Raw genomic sequence first — 6,529 nt, forward strand, 5'->3', positions numbered from 1 at the left:
ATCAGACCAGGTTGGTGTAACTGAAACCTCCACCGTAAATATTTTCTTAATATGTGAATATATGTTTTTGTTATAGTCTTTATAAGTATAAGGTCTATTATAATGTCTTCTGATTGTTGATGGTTATAATAGAAAGACAATGAAATGTTAATCCACTGCCTTATAAAATAAGCATTCTCTAAAAATATTCTATAGGTAGAGACATTGGAAAATGACAGAAATTTCAGTAAGACAAAGATATGGTACAGCTATTTAGAGACTCATCCCTTCACAGTATAAAATGTAAGCAGACAAATTATGATAGAACATGGACACTTACTAGTATGGTATATGAGAGCAAAGTAATATGGAAAGCTGGAAGGGAAGCAACTCATTGATAGTACTTGATAGGATTCCTTACTCTGGTGCTTTGGTTTGACAGTATCTGCAACTCTGACCATCATGTGGATCAGTAGACACAAATAATTTACTAGAAATCTGGTCTTCATTTTTGTATCATAGAGATTAAATTTTATCTAAACAGAGAACATAAATTATTGTATTTCAAGTCTCAGCTATTTTATTTGCATTTGCATTTAATTTGGTAGAAAGTTAAAAGGGATATTTTTATGATATCTTCTCATCAACTTTGAAAATATGAATAGATTCATATATTTTTGAAAATGCAAATTGCTTCATTGGAGAATCTGTTTAGAACATGTTATGTTAGACACTCTGTCACATGTCCATATTTATGAGTATCTCTGTGGCCAGTTAATGGAGTGATTCCGAACACCATGCGAACAAGGTCAAAGTCATGAATTTGACCTGCCCTTACTTTGTTACTTGGCTACAAATAGATTTTTCCTTTCAGCTAGCCTTCTTGCAAATATCTGCATTTGATCACAAAAGGTACTTTAAATAAATCAATGCAAATCTAGCAGCCATACCTACACCTGGCATTGGATAAGTCACGCAGATAAACTTGTTTGCAAACAAAATGGGATGAAAAGAATGTCCTACAAATACTAATGCTAAGTGTAAATATACATATATATATATGTATGTATGTATTTTTTTAAATCAGTTTGCAAGCCATTTGAGGAGATTGTGTACATCTTACTCTATATGTCCCCTGCTCCCACTAATGTAAGGTGATACACACCTACATTTTTATAGACATCTACTGTATTGAAGAATGGCTATAATATAATGGTCATTGTGTTTTTTATTTTTTGCTGTTGGAAGAATGGCTATAATATATTACAAATATTTTGCATAGCAAATAAACTGGAAAACATAGTGATCATTTTAAAACTGACATTACTTGAGTACACATATGTAAACTCATTTAAGTAATTTTAAATATCAAAGTAGTCAATTTGAAGAAATATAGTTGATTGAAAGTTTAAATCATATAGGGACTCTAAAAGAGAAAGAGACAATTGATTTCTCTTGAAGCATGGCTTAAACTACACACTTTTTAGTTACATGAAAGTATATGTTGTTTTATATTATCAGTGTGATGTGTGTGTGTATGTACATATGGCTGTATACAAATCTTGATTCACATATTATATATATTATATATAAAATATCTAAGTATATATATATATGTTATATATAAATGTTTTATTTATAAATGCACACACACACACACACACACACACACATATATATATATATATATTTTTTTTTTTTTTTTTTTTTTGAGACAAGGTCTCATTGTGTTACCCATGCTGAAGTGCAGTGGCACGATCACAGCTCACTTCACATGGATCTCCTGGGCTAAGTGATTCTTCCACCTCAGCCTCCCAGGTAGCTGTGACTATATACACAAAAAACACCCAGGTAATTTTTTGTATGTATATATATATATATATATATATATATATATATATATATATTTTTTTTCCTTTGTAGAAGTGAGATTTTGCCAGATTGCTCAGGCTACCATCCTATATTTTTATTGTAGCACATAGTGTAATAGAAAAGCAAACCTTAATGGTTTAATTCATACTTGAGTTTTCTCTGTCTCACTTTCACTTTTTTTGATATGTTCCTTTGTTAGGGTCTTTGGCTTCATATCTCTACCTTTTTGTAAACATATCTGAATAAAATGGAATGTTAGTGTTCTAGCTCTATTCTCAGACATTTTATGCTTCAAAAATTATCACATTTTCTAATGTCCCACTGCCACTTATAACAATTTTTCTCCATGTCTCTAAAAATTTTTCAGATATTTTGTCTATAAAACTAACAAAAAATATTCTCTGACGATGTGTCCCCCAGTTTTCTAACTCTATTATTATGTTGCCACCATATACTTTTACTTCTTAAAAAAGTAATTTAATTCATTCTTACAATTTTAATTCATATTTACACAGACTGTTGGTGATCTTAGCAAGAGGCTTTTCTTTTTCGTTTTGTGTGTTTTTTTATTTGCTCCAGGTGGGATTTTGACTGTCACTTGTCGAGGGAGTCTCCTTTTAGAAAAAAAATCAACAGGCTATTGCATGAGTCTGAATGAATCCCACTGTCAGCTGTCCACGGTCCTGACCACCTCATCGAATCCCCTTTTTGGCAGGGAGAAACGGGAGAACACACCTCCCAGGTTCTCCTCCTTCACTTTGTAACAAACCAAGGGGAAGAGCCTATAGTGAGAACGCGCTATCGGCAAGCTATCTCTCTTCCTCCATCCTTGGGGAAACCCTTTGCGCCGAAGGCCACGTGGAAGCTGGTTTTTACTCATCTCGCTGTTTGAAAGCACCGTTATGAAATGGGTTGTACAGTAGTTAAAAGTATCTGTCATATCTATCAACTGTAAACTAGAGGTAACAGCGGCTTCTAGAAACTGATTTTCTTCAAGGTTTCCTGTGTGGTAGGCACCTGAAATACTGTAGGAAAGTGTCTCGTGCGGTGTTCTCGTCTCCCTGCTGCTAACTGGGTTCTGTTTTGCGACCAGGAATGGTGCGTGCAGGACAGCCCAGAGGCTGGGAGGGAATGCGGACGCCTGAGTGTCTCTCTCTGTCCGTCCCCTGCTTGTGCTCCTATCTGATCAGGCTGGAGACAACAACAAAAAACGATGTACAGAAAAAAACCCACAATATATAGATTTCTATAGAATTTCCTTTTTGCCTCTCTCCCACCTTTCCTCTGCAAGGTATTGTGACTATTTTTTGTTACTGATTTTTGTTGCAATAACCTTCTTGTTCCAGTCACAGCAAGAGACAGCCCAAACAAACAGAAAACCCCTCTGAAAAGAGTAGAAAAAAAAATGTCTGACGTGGGGCGGGGGTGGGAGGGAGAGAGGAAGTGGGGAGCTTGGTTTTGTTTTTAAATAGGACTGAAGGATAACATTGAAAAATCAGGAGATGATGTCCAGCCCCTTTCACAAGGCAATGCCCTCCCATATTTCCGTCTCTGTGGTTTTTGTTTTAAAATCCTTTTTCTCTTCTAGGTGCTGATATTTCTCTCTATCCTCACGTTCTTGGTGTTTTATTACGTTTTGTGGTTTTTGTTTGTTTAACTTGATGTTGCTACCTCGGTTTGCCCCCATGTCCCTTACACACACGCAAAATCCTCCTTCAGCGGAGCGCAGGGGTGGCAGATGGCTGGCGGTCTCTGCCTCACCAGCAGCTCACGTTGGAGGCGTCAGTGTAGTGGACAGGGAAACCAAATACCCAACTCCCAACGCAGGCTTGGTTCTGCCGAATCTTCTGTCCTTTATGAACAACCCAGCCCTCGGATCGCCAACCACATGCCAGGCACTGTGCTGGTTTCCAGAAGATAGAACCATGGTTTCCATCAGCACACTATCAGATGTCCTCTTTCCCATTCATGAAGGCAGGGAAATGCTAGCCTTTGCTCTGCTTTATGGAGTTTGAGCCTGTAGTAAAAGTCTTCACTCCTGCAGCTCCAGCTTATCATTCACAGTGGATGCCCACGGCCTGTTCACACCCAGAAGGCTACCCCAGAAGTAGTGGGCCCCCTGTGTGCAGCTGACATTTCTTTGCCATCAAACATCACAGGTTGGACTTGAGAAATAGCGAGATGTCCCTCTTGTCACTAACACATTCTCAAAGAGCCAGAAGAAGGGGCGGGCATCTCCCTCCTGGTCCGTGCATCATGCAGGAGGCGGTAGAATTCGAAGAAGAGCCGGCCAGTGCCCTCGCAGAGGCCCTTGCGAACAGGGTTGACGATGGAGAGGTCATTGCAGGGACTGCCCCCGATCACAAGATCGAATGGGCCCCCCTCCTGGATACGCTGCTGTGTGACACCGCGGCCGTCCCCGATGTACATGATCCTTCCCTGGTGCCGCACCATGCCCACCGTGATGGAGAACTCGCATACCTCGGACGCAATGTAGCGGTCCACCTGGCTGCCCAAGGCCCTCAGTACCAGGAGCCTTGTAGCAATTCCGTCAAACAGAGACAGCGCCCGAATGGGCTTCCTCTTCTCAGCTGGGACGGCTGGGTAAAACTCTGGAGGGTCGAATTCCTAGTGGTGGTTATTAGCGAAGAACATCTGGAGCCGGGAGGGCCAGTAGTCCCGCCGCCAGTGCAGCAGCCCGTGGGTGCCCTTGTGCCCACACACGTAGCAGTTCCAGGGGTCTTCCTTGACGGCCTGGGCAGCCCCCAGCCCCACCAAGAGGTCCACACACTCCCCGCCAAAGCACCTGCAGCAGTTGCTGTTCCCGCACATGAGCACCTCGCGGCCCCGCGGCAGATGGTGCGGTAAGACTGGTGGCCACCGTCGTGGTACTGGTATGGACACTCCAGAAAGCAGTTCTTGCAGTTTTGGCACATTCCTGCAACGAAGAGGGGGTGTTCCAGGGTGACGTGGAGGCTCCCACAGGACATGCAGATGTCCTCGATGTTCCTGCACTTCTGCCGCACCTCGGACACCAGCCGCTCTCTTGCGCGCTCATCCATGATCTCCTCGACCCTGGGCTTCTCTGTGGTGCTTTCCGGGGCTTTTTGACTGGTGGAGGTGGGGTGTAGGCAGCTGACTCAGATTCCATCCACCTGTCCATGGACACTTCTTTGTAGGGATTCTTTTCATCTTCCGGTGGCTCCACGACCTTGTGGCTAAAGCCCTCCAGGGCCATTCAATCATGTGCTTGTTTTGCACCTCCGTGACATTGGCAATGTCACTCCCGTCACTGTTGTGGTACACCGGGAACAGCTTCCCAGCACGGCTGCTGGCCACCTACAGGATCTCGTAGTGGGAGCCACTTGCTAAGGTCCCCCACAATCTTATATTGGGTGCAATTAGTTAAAAAAAATGCTGAATCACAGTCAAACTTGGTTGAAAGCATCCTGCTTTTAGACCTCTTTTGTATCTATGAGACAATACTATTTTCAATCTCTTCTCTGCGAATACCCACTCCCATCTTCTTTTGATACCAGGACATTCCTCAGAGCTCCTCAGAATTCTTTTGCTTCCTTCTGCAACCTGTTTCTAGGTAATCTTCCCATTCCTAATGGCTTCTAACACTCAAAATAGGCATGTAGCTACCCATTTCAGATCCATTCTAGAGTTTACTCTTTCACCAAGGACATGTTCTAGAACTACTCATCGGACATCTCCACTTGGATTTCCAACAGGCAGCAGAAATCCCTAAATCCTGCTGTTTCTTTTGAGGAAAGTCTTCTACATCGAGAACATAGTTTATCCAGTCCTCACAAGACCTACTTACTCTTTTTATAAATTAATGATGTAATTAATCACTAAGTTTTATAGTTTTACCGCTAAGGTACCAGTTATAATTTGTGCCTTGTGTTTCTATCACTAACTTATTTAACTATGCATTGATTTTTAGTTGTAGAAAGTATACAATCTCCTTGTATATAATATTGCTCATCCCTACGAAACCTACTTTCACTCATCTGGGTAAGGCGTCTCTCTGTACAATTCCCAAGCAGAGCCCACGTTCACATGGAGAAGGTTTTTTTTTGTTTTTTGTTTGTTTGTTTGTTTTTACATTTTGCCCTAGAGAAATTAAAGACTGCGTGCTTTAGATATAAAAGGACTGATCAATAAGCAACTTGTAAAGCCAGTGATACCTTGCATTATAGCTATCAACTGTGTTTGAAATTTCAGTGTGATCATTGTCCTCTATTTAAGTATGTAACTGCTTTTAAGAATATGGCCTCTGGGGCCAGGCGCTGTGGCTCACACCTGTAATCCCAGCACTTTGGGAGGCCGAGGCAGGTGGATCACGAGGTCAAGAGATCGAGACCATCCTGGTCAACATGGTGAAACCCCATCCCTACTAAAAATACAAAAAATCAGCTGGGCATGGTGGCATGTGCCTATAATCCCAGCTACTCAGGAGGCTGAGGCAGGAGAATTGCCTGAACCCAGGAGGCAGAGGTTGTGGTGAGCCGAGATCGCGCCATTGCACTGCAGCCTGGGTAACGAGCGAAACTCCATCATTTAAAAAAAAAAAAAAAAAAAAAAAAAAATGGCCTCTGGAGATAGACCATATTACCGTGAATCTTTCAATCTTAACTTAGTCCTTTTATGACTTTGAAGGAGATAATTT

At 41.7% G+C, this 6,529-nt stretch overlaps 1 pseudogene; it reads right to left on the reverse strand.

Moving 5' to 3' along the window:
- Positions 1–3,797: 3,797 nt before the first annotated feature.
- LOC101043705 (DNA (cytosine-5)-methyltransferase 3A pseudogene) lies at positions 3,798–6,093 on the reverse strand (annotated as a pseudogene).
- Between the last annotated feature and the right edge of the window lie 436 nt (positions 6,094–6,529).

The sequence above is a fragment of the Saimiri boliviensis genome, chromosome 8 (genome assembly GCF_048565385.1).
Source record: "Saimiri boliviensis isolate mSaiBol1 chromosome 8, mSaiBol1.pri, whole genome shotgun sequence".
Lineage (NCBI taxonomy): Eukaryota > Metazoa > Chordata > Mammalia > Primates > Cebidae > Saimiri > Saimiri boliviensis.